Source organism: Physeter macrocephalus, chromosome 7, assembly GCF_002837175.3.
Source record: "Physeter macrocephalus isolate SW-GA chromosome 7, ASM283717v5, whole genome shotgun sequence".
Classification (NCBI taxonomy): Eukaryota; Metazoa; Chordata; class Mammalia; order Artiodactyla; family Physeteridae; genus Physeter; species Physeter macrocephalus.
The window spans coordinates 64,312,618-64,331,863 of NC_041220.1; the positions used below are offsets into that span (position 1 = coordinate 64,312,618).

The following is a 19,246-nucleotide window of genomic DNA, read 5'->3' on the forward strand; positions in this document are numbered from 1 at the left end:
GCAGACGCGCAACCACTGCGCCACCAGGGAAGCCCTTTTCTTTCTTTTAATCCCTGTCTTTTCATCATTGAATCAGCTTAGTGAAAGTCTGCACCTCCCTCTAGAATATGAAAATGGCAGTCACTTTTCACTCATTCTGAGGGAGAAATACTGTTCTCAAGAGGAACCCTCAGGCTTCCCTGGTGGCTCAGTGGTTAAGAATCCGCCTGCCAACGCAGGGGACACTGGTTCGAGCCCTGGTCCTGGAAGATCCCACATGCCGCGGAGCAACTAAGCCCGTGCACCACAACTACTGAGCCTGTGCTCTAGAGCCCACGAGCCACAACTACTGAAGCCCGCGAGACTAGAGCCCTGCTCCACGACAAGAGAAGACACCGCAATGAGAAGCCTGCACACCACAATGAAGAGTAGCCCCTGCTCACCACAACTAGAGAAAAGACCGCTTGCAGCAACAAAGACCCAAAGCAGCCAAAAATAAAATAAAATAAAGAGGAACTCTCTTAGTGCCTCTACATTCTGCTTTCCAGGGTTCAGCATCAAAGGCTCTTCTTATCACCAGTCCTCCCTGATTGTCCTACCACTGGCTGGTATGGGAGCTGAAGGAGCCATTGGATCTGAGTCAGTGACTCCTTATCAGTTCAGAGCAATTTCTCAGGAATAACAGGAAACAAGGAATGGTGGACTATGAGGTTAAAATAAACTACACCAGTAGAAAAGCCAGGAGAGAGTAGTTTTTACTGTAAAAAAGGAATGAGTGGAGCTAATTGTGTCTCTGGGTACGTCATATCTCCAGTCAGTCTTCAAAACTGAATTCAAGTAAGTTGAAACATATTTGGTTATTCTCTATGTTTCTCATTCATGACGAGTATAAATGTGAATTTAGAGTTAGTTTTAAATGAATGATCTGCTTTTTGTTTGTTTCTAGATGCATTTTGTTCTGCAGTGACTCTTACCTCAAAGCTCTGGGATACATTTTTGGGCACAGATGTATACAGGATATGAAAACATAGATAGACCGTGACAGACCAATTTTAAGAGGTTGTAAAAGATATATAGGACATAATACTCTTAAATACACCAAACATCTCCCACCTCCATAGTCAAACACAGTTATGTAAGAGGAAGGGAAAGACAGCCATGAAAATTATAAGCATGTTATTCAACATAAACTACAAATAGGCATCAAAGGAAGATTCAAGTTAAAAAAAATATGGAGAGAGATTAATACAGATAAAATACATAAATTTGGATACTAGTAGTTCCACCTATCATATTGATTAAAAAATAATCTTGCAATTATTTAAGAAAGTAAATTTAAAAGGCTTTTCCACCAAAATAAATACAAATGCCTTCTCCACTGTCTCTAATCAATTTAAAAATTATCCATGTTAAAATACACCACATGTGTTGAGTAGTCTTGAGGTTATATTTCTCTGTGAACTAGGTTTATATTTATGTTAATACAATCTTGGATTATATTAACTTAAAGTATCCACACCATATTTTAGCTTTTTGTGAGACCTGGATCCACTAAAATATTCTAATTCTATTCACATGATCACTATCCTATATTTCTGAGATTGAGTTTTTGAATTTAAGGGCAGAACTTTTTTTATTAATGACTGCTAAATTTTATCTCATTACCTTCACTTCTTTATTTTAGTGAGTTAAGGTAATCATTTTGAATCTTGATTCTGCTATGGATCATATTATTTACTGTTGGCAAGCTTTTTCTGAAAAACCTAGTGAATATTTTAGGCTTTGTGGGCCATAGGTCTTTGTTACATATCATTCTTTTTCTTTCATTAACAAACAAACAAACAAAAAAAACTCTTCTAAATGTAAAGACCATTCTTAGCCCAAGGCCATACAATGGCAGGTGTCAGACCAGATTTGGCCTGCAGGCTGTAGTTTGCTGACCCCTGATCAACTGAACTGGTTATCTATTGCTGTATAACAAATTATTCCCACAATTTAATGGCTTAAAATACAAAACAATATTATCTCAGAGTTTCTGTGGGTCAAGAATCCAGGGCATGGCTTATCTGGTTACCTCTGCCTGGAAGTCCCTTAACAGACTGTAATGAAGGTGTCTGGGGTGCAGTCGCATGTGAAACCTCAACTAAGAGAAGACCTGTTTCTGAGCTCACTCGTGTGGTTTTTGGCAGAATTCAGTTCCTCCAGGGCTGTTGGCCAGAGGTCTCTCTCAGTTCCTTGTCAGGGAGGTCTCTCCATAGGACAGCTGGATTCTATCACAGCGAGTTAGCAAGAGACAGCAAGAAAAAAGCATGCAAAATGGAGGCCATAATCTCTTCGTAACCTAATTTCAGAAGCAACTCCCATCACTTTTGCTGTATTATATTCATTAGAAGTGAGTTATTAGGACCAGTTTGCACACAAGGGGAGGGGATCCCACAAAGGTGTGACTACCAGGAGGCAGGAATAATTGGGGTCATCTTAGAGGCTGCGTGCCACATCTATCCACCCAAAATTTTCTGCAACTTAAAGCATGCTTTATTCATCAGGTTTTTGATAAAAATATTGAGAAAGAAGAGTTCATGACAGAGTCTTGTGGCATGATTTTTACCTCTCAGATTGACTCCAGTCCACTAACTAATACTATGAATATTGCTGGTTGCATACCTGTAAATTCTCAACTGTGGTGTGATCTAACTATTTTGTCATCATATCCTTGGAGATCTCAGAGGACATTTTAGTCAAATATATTTTAAAAATCACACTATTTATGCGTCACTGGGTAGGTGAAATCAAGTTAAAGTAAGCTGTAAGGACTGTCTTGAAGAATAGAATAAGTCATTGCAATACTATAGCTGAAAGGATATAATAAAGAGAGGACCAGGTCCATCAGCCTTACCTTCATGACAGGCAGTTTTAGAGATGATTGCATCTTACATGAGCCTCAATTTTTTTAACCAACTAGTGAAGCTGCCTTTCTTCCACTTCCATTTGTGCTCTCCTAGAAAGATTTACATTAAAAAAAAAATAGCCAACAGACCAAATCAGGGATAAATTATACTTTATAAATATTTTGACAGTAAATCACAATTATGGTCAGATTCAGGGACTTTTTTTTCTTTTTAAAAAAAAATTATTTATTTTATTTATTTATTTTTGGCTGTGTTGGGTCTTCGTTGCTGCGCGGGCTTTCTCTAGTTGTGGCAAGCGGGGGCTACTCTTCATTGCGGTGCACGGGCTTCTCATTGCAGTGGCTTCTCTTGTTGTGGAGCATGGGCTCTATGCACGCTTCAGTAGTTGTGGCACGTGGGCTCAGTAGTTGTGGTTCACAAGCTTAGCTGCTCCGTGGCATGTGGGATCTTTCCGGACCAGGGCTCGAACCCGTGTCCCCTGCTTTGGCAGGCAGATTCTTAACCACTGAGCCACCAGGGAAGCCCCAGGGACCTTTTAAAATTAGAGAATACCAGTCATTAACACCTGCCATCTAGATAGCAACCATATACCAATGTTTCTACGGCTTCAAGAAAGAAGTATAATACTCTAACCAGATTTGACAAAATAAAGTGCCATAGTTTTAAGTGCTGTATCACTCAAACTTCATTCTCACTGACAACCCAAATAGTTTGCAACTCTTTCCCCGTCAAGTAATATAATAATGACTACTTACTGGGTGCATACTATGAGCCAAACACAGTGCTAAACAAGTTTATATGGATTTTCTTATTAATTTTTCTTAATTCTGGGAGGTAGGTACTACCATTATGTGCATTTTACAGAGAAATTAAGCATCTTGCCTGTGGCATTTACCATTCAGCTGGTAAATGATGAAGCCAAATTTTAAAGTTCCATAGCCTAAGTCCAGAGTACTTCTTAAAGCATAGGCACAAGAGTAGCATTTGCTTATTTGAAAACTGCTAAGGAAAGTTTTCCTAGGAAACGTGGTTGAACGATTTACTAGTTATTAATTATTTTTTTTGTTTGACACCACTAGATGGCAACATTTTCAAAAGTTTTTATTGCTTAAGGTGGAAAAGTAACTCAGCTTTATTATCATTTAAAAAATTCAGCTTTATTGAAGTATAATTGACAAATAAAATTGTAAGATATCTAAATTGTATATTGTGATTAATTGATATACATATACATTGTGAAAGGATTCCCCCCTTTTAGTTAATTAACCTAGCCCTCACCACACAGATTTATTTTTAATTTTTTTAAAGAATATTTCAGTTCTAGTCCCTTAGCAAATTTCAGTTATACAATCCAGTGTTATCAACTATATAGTCACCATGTTTTACATTAGATCCTCAGGCTTTACCCATCTTATAGCTGAAATTCTGTACCTTTTTACCAACCTCTCCTCATTTGCCCCACCCCCCAGCTCCTGGCAACCACTTTTCTACTTTGTTTCTATGAATTTGACTTTTTTTAAAAAAAGATTCCGTATGATCCACATGAGTGATGCTATGCAGTTATTTGTCTGTCTTTGTCTAGCTTATTTCACTTAGCATAAGGCCTTTAAGTTCTATCTATGTTATCACAAGTGAAGGGATTTCCTTTCTCATGGCTGAATAATATTCCAGTGTGTGTGTGTGTGTGTGTGTGTGTGTATAAACAATGTATATATTCTCTATATATTACATTTTCTTTATCCATTTATTCGTTGATGGACACTTAGGTTGTTTCCATATTTTGGCTATTGCAAGTAATGCTACAATGAACATGGGAGTGCAGTCATCACTTCAATATTCTGTTTTCATTTCTTTTCAATATACACCCAAAAATGGGATTGTTGGATCATACGGTAGTTCTATTTTTCATCTTTTTTTTTTTTTTTTTGCGGTACGCGGGCCTCTCACTGTTTTGGCCTCTCGCGTTGCGGAGCACAGACTCCGGACACGCAGGCTCAGCGGCCACGGCTCACGGGCCCAGCCGCTCCACGGCATGTGGGATCTTCCTGGAAACTAACTAATACTATGAATATTGCTGGTTGCATACCTGTAAATTCTCAACTGTGGTGTGATCTAACTATTTTGTCATCATATCCTTGGAGATCTCAGAGGACATTTTAGTCAAATATATTTTAAAAATCACACTATTTATGCGTCACTGGGTAGGTGAAATCAAGTTAAAGTAAGCTGTAAGGACTGTCTTGAAGAATAGAATAAGTCATTGCAATACTATAGCTGAAAGGATATAATAAAGAGAGGACCAGGTCCATCAGCCTTACCTTCATGACAGGCAGTTTTAGAGATGATTGCATCTTACATGAGCCTCAATTTTTTTAACCAACTAGTGAAGCTGCCTTTCTTCCACTTCCATTTGTGCTCTCCTAGAAAGATTTACATTAAAAAAAAAATAGCCAACAGACCAAATCAGGGATAAATTATACTTTATAAATATTTTGACAGTAAATCACAATTATGGTCAGATTCAGGGACTTTTTTTTCTTTTTAAAAAAAAATTATTTATTTTATTTATTTATTTTTGGCTGTGTTGGGTCTTCGTTGCTGCGCGGGCTTTCTCTAGTTGTGGCAAGCGGGGGCTACTCTTCATTGCGGTGCACGGGCTTCTCATTGCAGTGGCTTCTCTTGTTGTGGAGCATGGGCTCTATGCACGCTTCAGTAGTTGTGGCACGTGGGCTCAGTAGTTGTGGTTCACAAGCTTAGCTGCTCCGTGGCATGTGGGATCTTTCCGGACCAGGGCTCGAACCCGTGTCCCCTGCTTTGGCAGGCAGATTCTTAACCACTGAGCCACCAGGGAAGCCCCAGGGACCTTTTAAAATTAGAGAATACCAGTCATTAACACCTGCCATCTAGATAGCAACCATATACCAATGTTTCTACGGCTTCAAGAAAGAAGTATAATACTCTAACCAGATTTGACAAAATAAAGTGCCATAGTTTTAAGTGCTGTATCACTCAAACTTCATTCTCACTGACAACCCAAATAGTTTGCAACTCTTTCCCCGTCAAGTAATATAATAATGACTACTTACTGGGTGCATACTATGAGCCAAACACAGTGCTAAACAAGTTTATATGGATTTTCTTATTAATTTTTCTTAATTCTGGGAGGTAGGTACTACCATTATGTGCATTTTACAGAGAAATTAAGCATCTTGCCTGTGGCATTTACCATTCAGCTGGTAAATGATGAAGCCAAATTTTAAAGTTCCATAGCCTAAGTCCAGAGTACTTCTTAAAGCATAGGCACAAGAGTAGCATTTGCTTATTTGAAAACTGCTAAGGAAAGTTTTCCTAGGAAACGTGGTTGAACGATTTACTAGTTATTAATTATTTTTTTTGTTTGACACCACTAGATGGCAACATTTTCAAAAGTTTTTATTGCTTAAGGTGGAAAAGTAACTCAGCTTTATTATCATTTAAAAAATTCAGCTTTATTGAAGTATAATTGACAAATAAAATTGTAAGATATCTAAATTGTATATTGTGATTAATTGATATACATATACATTGTGAAAGGATTCCCCCCTTTTAGTTAATTAACCTAGCCCTCACCACACAGATTTATTTTTAATTTTTTTAAAGAATATTTCAGTTCTAGTCCCTTAGCAAATTTCAGTTATACAATCCAGTGTTATCAACTATATAGTCACCATGTTTTACATTAGATCCTCAGGCTTTACCCATCTTATAGCTGAAATTCTGTACCTTTTTACCAACCTCTCCTCATTTGCCCCACCCCCCAGCTCCTGGCAACCACTTTTCTACTTTGTTTCTATGAATTTGACTTTTTTTAAAAAAAGATTCCGTATGATCCACATGAGTGATGCTATGCAGTTATTTGTCTGTCTTTGTCTAGCTTATTTCACTTAGCATAAGGCCTTTAAGTTCTATCTATGTTATCACAAGTGAAGGGATTTCCTTTCTCATGGCTGAATAATATTCCAGTGTGTGTGTGTGTGTGTGTGTGTGTGTATAAACAATGTATATATTCTCTATATATTACATTTTCTTTATCCATTTATTCGTTGATGGACACTTAGGTTGTTTCCATATTTTGGCTATTGCAAGTAATGCTACAATGAACATGGGAGTGCAGTCATCACTTCAATATTCTGTTTTCATTTCTTTTCAATATACACCCAAAAATGGGATTGTTGGATCATACGGTAGTTCTATTTTTCATCTTTTTTTTTTTTTTTTTGCGGTACGCGGGCCTCTCACTGTTTTGGCCTCTCCCGTTGCGGAGCACAGGCTCCGGACGTGCAGGCTTGGCCATGGCTCACGGGCCTAGCGGCTCTGCGGCACGTGGGATCCTCCCGGACCGGGGCACGAACCCATGTCCCCTGCATGGGCAGGCGGACTCTCAACCACTGCGCCACCAGGGAAGCCCTATTTTTCATCTTTTAAGGAGCTTCTCTACTGTTTTCCATAGTGGCTGCACCAATTTACATTCCCACAAACAGTGTACAAGTGTTCTCTTTTCTCCATATCATCACCAATACTGTCCATCTCTTGATTTCTTTGATGATAGCCATTCTAACAGGTGTGAGGTGGTATTTCGTTGTGGCTTTGATTTGTACTTTTATGATAATTAGTGATGTTGAGCACCTTTTCATGTATCTGTTGGCCATTTATATGTCTTCTTTGGAAAAATGTCTACTCAGTTCCTCTGCTTGTTTTTAAATTGGATTGTTTGGTTTTAAGCTATTAAGTTGTATGACTTTATATATATTTTGGACATTAACGCTTTATCAGATGTGTGATTTGCAAATATTTTCTCCCATTCCATAGGTTGTCTTTTTATATTGTTGATGTTTTCTTTTGCTGTGCAGAAGTTTTTTAGTTTGATGTATCCCACTTGTTTATTTTTGCTATCATTGTCTTTCCTTTTGATGTCAAATCTAAAAAATTATTACCAAGACCAGTGTCAAGGCAATTACCCCCTATGTTTTTGTCTAGGAATTTTATGGTTTCAGGTTTTAAATTCAAATCTTTAATTCATTTTGAGTTAATTTTTGTGAATGGTGTAAGATAGAAATATAGGTTCTTTTTTTTTGCATTAGTCTGTCCAGTTTTCCCAACATTTATTGACGAGATTATCCTTTCCCCCGTGTATATTCTTGGCTCTCTTTGTTATAAATTAAATGACCATATATACATGGGTTTATTTCTGGGCTCTCTGTTCTGTTCCACTGATCCATGTGTCTGTTTTTATGCCAGTACCATACTGTTTGGATTACTCTAGTTTTGTAATATAGTTTGAAAGCAGGATGCATGATGTCTCCAGCTTTGTTCTTTATATATGTATATATATAAAGTATATATATATAGTATACATATATATTCTTTTCTATATATACTATCATGTCATTTGCAAATAGAGACAATTTCATTTTTTCTCTGGTTCCCTTTTATTTCTTTTTTGTGCCTAACTGCTATGGCTAGGACTCTCAGTACTATGTTGAATAAGAGTAGTGAGAGTGAGAATCCTTGTCTTTTTCCTGATCTTAGAGGAAAAGCTTTCAGCTTTTCACTGTTGAATATGATGTTAACTGTGGCTTGTCATATATGGCCTTTATTATTTTGAGGTACATTCCCTCTATACCTACTTTGTTGAGAGTTTTTATCATAAATGGATGTTGAATTTTGTTAAATACTTTGTAAGCATCTATTGAGATGATCATTATGATTTTCATTCTTCATTTTATTAATAGGATGTATTACACTGATTGATTTGTGTATGTTGAACCATCCTTGAATCCCAGGAAAAAATGCCATTTGATCATGGTGTATGATCCTTTAACTGTTCTATTGAATTCAATTTGCTAATATTTTGTTGAGGATTTTTGCATCTATATTCATCAGGGTTATTGGTCAATTTTCTTTTCTTGTAATATCCTTGTCGGTTTTGATATCAGGGTGATGCTGGCCTTGTAAAATGAGTTTGGAAGTGTTCCCTCACTTTCTATTTTTGGAAAGAGTTTGAGAAGAATTGGTATTAGTTCTTTTTTAAAAAATAAATTTATTTATTAATTTTTTGCTGCATTGGGTCTTCGTTGCTGCATGTGGGCTTTCTCTAATTTCGGCAAGTGGGGGCTACTCTTTGTTGTGGTGCATGGGCTTCTCATTGTGGTGGCTTCTCTTGTTGCAGAGCTCAGGCTCTAGGCATGCAGGCTTCAGTAGTTGTGGCTCACGGGCTCTAGAGCGCAGGCTCAGTACTTGTGGTGCACGGGATTAGTTGCTCTGCAGCATGTGGGATCTTCCCGGACCAGGGATCGAACTCACGTCCCCTGTGTTGGCAGGCAGGTTCTTAACCACTGTGCCACGAGAGAAGTCTATTAGTTCTCCTTTAAATGTTTGGTAGAATTCACCAGTGAAGCCATTTTGTCCTGAACTTTTCTTTGTTGGGAGGCTTTTGATTACTGATTCAATTTCCTTACTAGTAACTGGTCTGTTCAGATTTTCCATTTCTTCATGTCTCAGTTTTGGTACACTGTATATTTCTAGGACTTTATCCATTTTTTATAGGTTGTTTAATTTTTTGGCATCAATTTTATTATTGATTGGTTTTCTATGAATGAATTATTTATCTTTGATTGGCCAAATTATAATTGCTTTACTTGTAGGAAACATTTTCAATGGTGTAATATGAAATGGCAGAAATTTAAGTGGACAAAAATTGGAGTGTTATGTGTAGTGTTTGTGTGGTGTTTTTTTTGTCAAAATTAGTAAACTTTACTTAAACTTCAAAAAATAAAATAATAAAAAAAAGCAGCTTTCGCTTTGCTCTTCAGGAGGATCAGATGTAACAACCCAGAGTAGGAACTACCCCTAAGGAGTTAAAATACACTTTACCCCGAATCAAGCCACATGCAAGAAGGATCCTGGATTTGGGGACAGGTCTGGTGTAGGTGGAGCAGGAAGGAGAACACCACAGCGGGTGACTGGGTTCTGAGACAGGACAAGTGGAGAACAAGACAAAAGCCCTGGCAGAAATGGGACCAGAACTTCAACAGGAAACTCTGTCACAAGGAGCTATGCACAAAGGAGGTGGACTGGGGCCTGCACCCGTGGGGAAAGGGATGAATGCAGAGCATCCCGAAGCTGCCCTTCGCCTTGCCAGGGCCACTGCCCAATGCCCACCCTCAGTTCTCCTCATCACTGTCATCTGGGCTGATGGCTGGGCTGGTAAGCCTATAGGGGGGCTGGTGGGTGAGTAGCTAGGGGAGGTGGGCGAGTAGGTTGAGCCTTTGGGGGAAGCAGGAGAGTAGGTAGGGCTGGTGGGTGAGTACTGGGGGGAGGTGGGTGAGTAGGTGGGCGAATACTTGGGGGAAGTTGGGGTATAGACCAGAGAGTCTGATAAGTAGGAGATGTTGGTGAGTATTTTGGGGTGGTGGGTGAGTAGGTGGGACTGGTAGGAGAGTACTTGGGGGAGGTGGATGAATATTTCGGGCTTGTAGGTGAGTACTTGGGAGAGGTCGGGGTGTACTCTGGTGAGCTGTGGCTGTAGGAAGGACTGGTTGGGGTGTACTTTGCCAGAGTTTGGGCTGTAGCTGGGAGGGCTGGGGCTGTAGCTGGGCGAGCTTGGGGTATAGATGGGAGACTGTAGTGTGTATTATGGGCTCAAAGGGGAGTAGCTTGGCGAGGTCAGGGAGAAGCTGGGTGAAGTCGGAGAGTAGCTTGGCGTGGTTGGGCTGTAGCTGGGGCTCCTCAGTGTGTAGTTGGGAATAGTAGGTGTGTAGCTGGGGGATGTTGGGCTATAGCTGGGTGACATCTGAGTGTAATTAGGACTGGTTAGAGAATAGTTAGGGCTGGTGGGCGAGTAGCTTGGGAAAGCTGGTCAGTAGCTGCTTGGTGATGTAGGCGAGTAGCTGGGCAAGGTGGGAGAGTAGCTGGGTGAAGCTGGTGAGTAGCTGGGAGGGGTTATATATATATATTCTTTTTCACATCCTTTCCCTTATAGTTTATTACAAGATATTGAATATAGTTTCCCCTGCTTGACAGTAGGATCTTGTTGTCTATTTATTTTATATATAGTAGTTTGTATCTGCTAATCCCATACTCCTAAGGTATACCCCCCCTTCCCCTTTGGTAACCAGAAGATTGCTTTCTATGTCTGTGAGTCTGTTCCTATTTTGTAAATAAGTTCATTTGTATCATTTTTTTTAGATTCCACATATAAGTGATATCATATGATATTTCTCTTTGTCTGACTTACTTCACTTAGTATGATTATCTCTAGGTCCATCCATGTTGCTGCAAATGGCATTATTTCATTCTTTTTTATGGGTGATTAATATTCCATTATATTTTTTTTTAGATTCCACATATAAGTGATATCATATGATATTTCTCTTTGTCTGACTTACTTCACTTAGTATGATTATCTCTAGGTCCATCCATGTTGCTGCAAATGGCATTATTTCATTCTTTTTTATGGGTGATTAATATTCCATTATATATATATAAATACCACATCACCTTTATCCATTCATCTGTTGATGGACATTTAGGTTGCTTCCATGTCTTGGCTACTGTGAATAGTGCTACTATGAACATTGGGGTGCATGTATCTTTTCAGACTGAGTTTTGTCTGGATACATGCCTAGGAGTGGGATTGTTAGATCATATGTTAACTCCATTTTTAGTTTTTAAAGGAAGCTCCATACTGTTTTCCATAATGGCTCATACCAATTTACATTCCTACCAACAGTGTAGGAGGGTTCTCTTTTCTCCCCACCTTCTCCAGCATGTATTTAAATAATAGACTTTTTGATGATGGCCATTCTGACTGGTGTGAAGTGATACCTCATTGTAGCTTTGATTTGCATTTCTCTAATAATTAGCAATATTTAGCATCTTTTCATGTGCTTGTTGCCCATCTGTAGGTCTTCTTTGAGGAAATGTGTATTTAGATCTCCTGAACAATGTCAATACTTTAAAAGCACTTTTCAGAAAAACAAGCTTTAGTGACTTTACAAGTAAAATTTGTACTTCCTGGAATGGAACTCTCCTCCTTTACGTCATATACTCGTACATATTTTAAGGCCTAACTTACATATGTGTCTTCTTCCTCTGTGATGTCTCTCCTACTAATGCAGACAGATTCTTCTAACTGCATCATCACAGCATGATCCATTTGAGCCTTTGTTACATTACATATGTACCAGTGATATACTGATGTGTCTATACTTCCACTCCATTAGGAACATCTCATAAGCAGTCTTTTGGAAATTCATATTTGTAAACCTCTCCCCATCCCACCCCAGTCTCCATCCACAGTGCTTAGTATTGTATCTGACATGGTAGTTTTTCAATACCTGAATTTTTTTTAAAATGACATAATATTTTAACATATCACAACCTATTTATCTAATCCTCTACCAATGGCATTTGTGTCCCCCCCCACACATTTTTGTTATTACATACAATGCTTCAGAAAACATCCTTGGGGCTTCCCTGGTGGCACAGTGGTTGAGAACCTGCCTGCTAATGCAGGGGACACGGGTTTGAGCCCTGGTCTGGGAAGATCCCACATGCTGCAGAGCAACTAGGCCCGTGAGCCACAACTACTGAGCCTGCGCATCTGGAGCCTGTGCTCCGCAACAGGAGAGGCCGCGATAGTGAAGGGCCCCGTGCACCGCGATGAACAGTGGCCCCCACTTGCCGCAACTAGAGAAAGCCCTCGCACAGAAACAAAGACCCAACACAGCCAAAAATAAAATATAAAAATAAATAAATAAATAAAAAGATTACTATTTAAAAAAAAAAGAAAACATCCTTGTTCCTGTCTTGTATGTGCGTGAGAATTTCTTTAGGAGTTCTAGAGGCAGAATTTGTGGATCACAGAGTACATATAATATGTGTAATTTCAATCATAGTTGACATTTGGTACTCATTTTGGCTGCTCATTTATTAATTTGCCCTCCTATGCTTTGGGAACGTCCTATTTTGTTAATATGGTGGGAGGCAGAGCCTACTTTCCACTATAAACACTGAAAATGTCAAATACTTGCTATCTCAGCTTCCCTTACACCTAAGGTGTGGACACATGATCTTGCCTGGGTACTTGGAATTGGGAGTTAATGAATCAGGTGAGAGGAACTCTGGATCACTGTGTAGGTCATTGCACAAGATTAAATTTTATAGCAGTAGTGGCACCCATGCTATTGGGTGGCATTTAGTATACAAAGATAGCTCTGTTTACTGTGTAGGCTTCAACAACTGTTGTTTGGTGAAATCACAGTGGGGTTCTCATTAAACCAGTTGTATGGTGTGATTTTTGGCATTGTTTTTGGTGCAAAGCCCTGTCTCTAATTGTCTAGGCTTCCTAATGATTCTATGAGCTACCCCAAATCCTTTTAATAGTTTCCTATTTTGCTTAAATCAGTTGATCTTGGTTATTTTTAGTTTCCAACTAAAAATGCTGACTGTTATAGATGAGCATCAGGAGTGGGCTGGGAGTGTTCTTTCTAAATATGCCAAAGAGTTAAAAAAAAAAGAAATGACATTCTCAAATTTTTAACTTAGGGCATAGATTGAAAATTAGCTAAAAGAAATTTGACCAGTACATATGATAATGGAATCTGAGCATGCTAGACCAATAAAAAGGAAGAATATAATTTAAGATTTAACAATTTACCTATAAGGGTACCCTATTCAGAAATTTGATTTCTAATTCACTAGCTTAAACATCTGGGAGTGGTTTTAATTGTTTTCTGTTTTGGTTGACTTAAATCTAGACAATAGTTCATATTAAAATAAATTGATATACCATAAAGAACAAAAGAAAAAAGAATTAAAGATTTGGGAGGTGGAAATGTTGGAGTAATTTGTTATATGCATCTTACTCTCCTCACTCCTAACTATATTCCTAAAGTGGGTCCAGAGGGCAATTCCTCTACCAAATCCTTGAGAAATACATTAGACAGGAGAATGCCAGCATCTTATATACTCCACTTCAGTGAGGATGAAAAGATTCTAGGTTAGCAAAAGTTAATTAGAAACACTTAATCAATAGAGGCAAATTGGCATGATTACCATAAAGGTAAATAGTAAATCCTTGATCAGAAGACAAAGTGACTACTTGATCAGAGCTTCCCATTATGAACCATGTGTTATCAAATCAAAGTAACCCAACAGTTGGTCATGTCCAGCAGTATTCTATCATCAAATGGAAGTGATATAAAAGGAACCAAGACTGAGAATATCCAAGACACAAGTAAGTTGCACAAGCGGATAACTCACATTCTGAGCCAGCTATCTGCCACACTGTCATTTCCCCCTCAATCTCATTTAAGTTCTTGTGGGCGGTTTCTTAATACCTAAATATCTGACTCTGGTTAACAGATCAGTCTACATGATTTTCTGGCACCAAGTGGAAGTAAACTGCTACTGCCTTACAACTCCACTTAAAGTTGACACTAAAGGAACATAAGAAGGAATTCCTCCTAATGGGTGGAATGTTGAGTACTTCAGGTAAATCTCCAGACTTCATGGAAGGTGTGGCTTGGGTAATGAATCTATACTCATTCAACATCATTGGCTAATGGACCTGGAAGGAGGAAGATAGGAATCTTAGAGACAAGGAGGTTTGAGAAGAAAAATACATGGATAGACCTCTTCTAATGGACCCAATCCTTCAGGAATAGAGGCTATGCATGAATGTAGCAACATCAGTGTTTACTTCTGAAGGCTGATTTGGTTACCATTGCTGAATGCCTAACTTGCCAACAGCAGCACTTATTCTCAACCTTTTATGTGATGAATCCATTAGTTTTTTATTGCCACATAAAAATTATCACAAAATTAGCAGCTTATAACAACATAGTTATTATTTCACAGTCTCCATAGGTCAGAATTTTACACGTGGCTTAGCTGAGTCCTTTACTCAGCGTCTCACAAGGCTGCAATCAAGGTGTTGGCCAGACTACATTTTTATTTGGAGGCTTGACTGGGGAAGAATCCAATTCTAAGCTTATACATGTTGTTGGCTGTATGACTGAAGGCCTTGGCTTTTTGCTGGCTATTGTCTGGAGGTTATCCACATTTCCTTGGCATGTAGTCTTCATGAACATGGCCACTTACTTCATCAAATCCACAAACAAAACTGGCTTTTTTGGGCATGTGTTCTATGCTGTCACATAAGGCCCTGTGCTTAGAAGGCCCACACTTGGTTTAATGCTCTTCTGTAACTGTTTTGAAATCCTTAATAATTTTTAAACAAGGGGTCTCACATTTTGCTTTTGCACTGGACCCCACAAATTATGTAGCCAGTCCTACCTGCAAGGAGAGTCCATTGCTCCAGTGTGTTAAGATAGAGACTTTTATAACATGATGTAATCATGAAAATGATATCTTTTGCTATATAATGTAATGTAGTCACAGGAGTGTCATTCCATTACCTTTGCCATAATCTACTGGCTAGAACCAAGTCACAGACTCTGCCCACACTCAAGAGGAGAGGATTATACAACAGCATGAATACCAGGAGGTAGGAATCCCGAGAGCCCTCCACTTAGGGTGTTCCTGCAATAGTGCCATAAACTGGAGTAGAGTAGGCGGAGAGCAGGTAGCTAGAAAGGCTATAGATTGTATTTCTCTCTGCCATGATTTTGGTAACACCCTGATTGCATGGAGTTTCTATCTTATTTACTGTCATTGTATTCCACACAGCATTGCCTCCAAGGAATTGATTTTATAGTTTACAGTTTATTCCTTACCACCTGCCTTATAGGTTGTTAGAAATTACTAGTGAAGCCTAACTTATGGTGCTAGATGGGAATGCAATATCTTGAGAGGTCAGGATGTTGTTTTGCATAATGTATTGTATGCTTGAAACCAGCAAAAAATACGTGGTACAGTTTTTCTCAGAGCCAGAATGCATGGGTCTGAGAATCAATGACTATAAGTGATGGTTCACAAAAAGATAACTAATACCCTACTTATACATTTTTTGTATCCTGTCTTCAGAACACTAATTTTTAATGGTTTAGAGGTCTTAATATCTAAAATAAATGGTTATACCGGGGGAAAAGTAAAGTTTAATTGAACTGAAGGTGGAAAGAGTTAACTGGCCACAATTCATTCCACTTGACAAAGAAGGAAAAAAGGTGGTTGGATGTTGCAGAGATGATTTATTCTATTTTTGAAGGGTAATAGCCTTGTTGCTGCACAATGAGAGTAAAGAAGAATATTGATAAAATCCTTTCTTCACAATTTTTATAATTCTTATTTATGTTTCTTTTCTGATTTCATTATCTGAGAGCTCTGGTACATTATTGAAAAGCAGGGGCTTTAGTGGGCATCTGTGTATTGTGACCCTGAAGAGAATATTTCTAGTTTTTTGGTCATGAAGTATGATGTTTATGGAAGGTTTTTATTAAATGACCTTCAGTTAAGCCCATTTTCTTCTATTGTTGGTTTGCTATTTTTTAAAAAAATCATGAATGCATATTGACTTTTTCAATGCAGTTTTTCCTCAATGGAAATAGTCATGTTATTCTTTTAATCTATTTATGTGGTAAATCACATCAATTGGTTTTCTGAGCTTGAACCATTCTGGAATTCCTGGAATAAATCCTACTTGGTCACCTCTAGCTCTAGCTCTTCAGTGCTGAATTTGATTTGTTAATTTTCTATGTAGGATTTTGCATCTATACTTATAAATGGCATCCTAATACAATTTTCCATTCTTGTATTGTCCTTGTCTGGTTTTATTCTGAAGCTAAATTAGGTAGCATATTAGTCAGGGTTCAGTTTGAGGCAACAGAATACACACTATGTAAAAAGGGAATTATCCTGTAGGATATTAATGGCTTACTTAGAGATACATTGCTAGTGCTGAAAAAGAGATTTTATCTGAATTTCCAGGAACTACACCCAAATCCATATTGCAGAACTGGGTCATCAAAGTAGATACTGCCAGTGCTGCAATCAAGAATTTGAAAAATTAAGATGACATGATACTATACATAGAAAACCTTAAAGTCTCCACCAAAAAAACCATTAGAACTAATAACTGAATTAAATTGGCTAATGATATTGAGCAGCTTTTCATATGCTTATTGACCATTTGTATATCTTTTTTGGAGAACCATCTATTTGGATCCTTTGCTTCTTTTAGAATTGGGTTATTTATCTTTTTACTATTAAGTTGTAATAGTTCCTTTTATATTTTAGTACAACTCAGGTATACAATTTACAAAATTTTATCTCATTCTGTGGGTTGACTTTTTACTTTCTTAAGGCTGTGCATTGGAGCACAAAAGTTTTTAATTTGATAAAGTCCAATTTATCTATTTTTTCTTTTGTTGCTTGTGTTTTAGTGTCGTATTGAAGAAACCATGGCCTAATCCAAGGTCATGAAGATTATGCCTATTTTTTTGGACAAATATACACTACCAAACATAAAATAGATAGCTAGTGGGAAGCAGCCGCACAGCACAGGGAGATCAGCTCTGTGCTTTGTGACCACCTAGAGGGGTGGGATAGGGAGGGTGGGAGGGAGGGAGACGCAAGAGGGAAGAGATATGGGGACATATGTATATGTGTAGCTGATTAACTTTGTTACGAAGCAGAAACTAACACACCATTGTAAAGCAATTATACTCTAATAAAGATGTTTAAAAAAAATCACAAAAACGATTATACCTATTTTCTTCTAAAAGTTTAACAGTTTTTGCTCTCACATTTAGGTCTTTTATATATATATATATATATTTATTTATTTATTTATTTATTTATTTATTTATTTATTTATTTATTTATTTATTTTATTTTTTTTTTTTTTGCGGTACGTGGGCCTCTCACTGTTGTGGCCTCTCCCGTTGCGGAGCACAGGCTCCGGACGCGCAGGCTCAGCAGCCATGGCTCACGGGCCCAGCCGCTCCGCGGCATGTGGGATCTTCCCGGACTGGGGCACGAACCCGTGTCCCCTGAATCGGAAGGCAGACTCCCAACCACTGCGCCACCAGGGAAACCCCTCTAATGATTCTTTTAAAATAGTTTAAAGAGTTGGTCTGCCGGCAAAGGCTTGTAGCCTCTTTTGCGGACATCAAGGAATGTACTTTCAAACAACCTCTTGGAATCCCTTCTCAGAACTTATTATTGAGTATGGGCCTCTGTGAGAGAGAGCAGGGTCGGTTTCTACTTAACCTATTTCAGCTCTCAGGTCATAATTTCAGCTGTACTTTAAAACATAATTTTTTTTAAAAACCATAAATATTTAAAAAACAAATATAGCAAGAGTTCAAAGGACATAGGTTAAGCATTTTCCAGCATGTAGGGACCAATCTACTAAATTCAGGTATTAGCACTATTACTGTCTTGAAAAGGTCTTGGGCTCTTTTTCTGTTATTTTTGGGAAACTATTTGTTAACAATTTTCTTTTCCAAATTACTCCTGGGAGGAAGCTTCAGTAGCCTCATCCACAAGTAGTGCAAGTGAAAAGAAAGCCTGTTGGGGATTTTGAACAGTCAGCTATGCAACACGAGGTGGCACTCTCATCCCAGTGAGTGTGGTAGAGCAACACATCAGATAAAGGATACACAGCTTCAGGAGACTGTGGTAGGTCTGAACGCCATTGGGTGACTGCCCAACAGACTGAACAGCTAATGGGGCACAGAGCCATAGGTGAGATTGAGAAAGTACGCTGGTACAGTTGGGCAGAGGGCAGAAAGTAGTATAGCAACCACCTGAGAAAAATAACTAGTGTCTGGACAGTGCTTTATAGTACACTGATTAGTTACCTCTACTATTTATTTAATCTTTATAACAATCATCTTTTCACTGCTGCTCCATACACAAGCCTGAAACAAACATTAGATAATGACATTTCTATGTAGAAATAATGGCTCCCTGTGGTCCTCATGATAAAATCCCACTTTGTCTCCCGTCTTCATCCTTTCTTCATTACTGAAATATATGAAGTTCCTGAAATGCATCCTGCTCTCTTTGTCTCTGTGATTTTGTGTATGATGGCATTCTACTTAGAACATTCTTTGTCCTTTCATCTTCATGGATGATTCCTGCTCCACCTTTCTGAGTCAACACAAATTTTACCTCCTAGAAGGCTTCATTGACGACCTCCACTGGGCAGTAATGTGACAATTGAAGCTAACATACGTGAAGTACCTAACAGGATATAGATGTCTAACAAATGGCATCTGTTGTCATCGTACAAATCCAGTCAATCATTTTCATTTATTTGTTCATGAGTATTTACTATTTTCAGGGTCCATTATGTTTTTATTGTTAGGTAATTACCAGAACACCTCAATATTTCCAGGGTGGACTTTTCC

The 19,246-nt window shown here is 38.3% G+C and overlaps 1 protein-coding gene across 5 annotated transcripts in view; it reads left to right on the top strand.

The window, feature by feature from the left end:
- ALB (albumin) overlaps positions 1-19,246 on the top strand; it is a 129,315-nt gene that overhangs the window by 37,881 nt on the left and 72,188 nt on the right. Inside the window, exon 1 of one of the 5 annotated variants that reach the window (XM_028491905.2) lies at positions 14,373-14,423. The exons of the other annotated variants lie outside the window; for them this stretch is intronic. The gene's annotated coding sequence lies outside the window, so the exon portion shown is untranslated. Of the gene's footprint in view, positions 1-14,372; positions 14,424-19,246 lie in introns of those variants that run through there. 5 annotated transcript variants of the gene reach the window in all.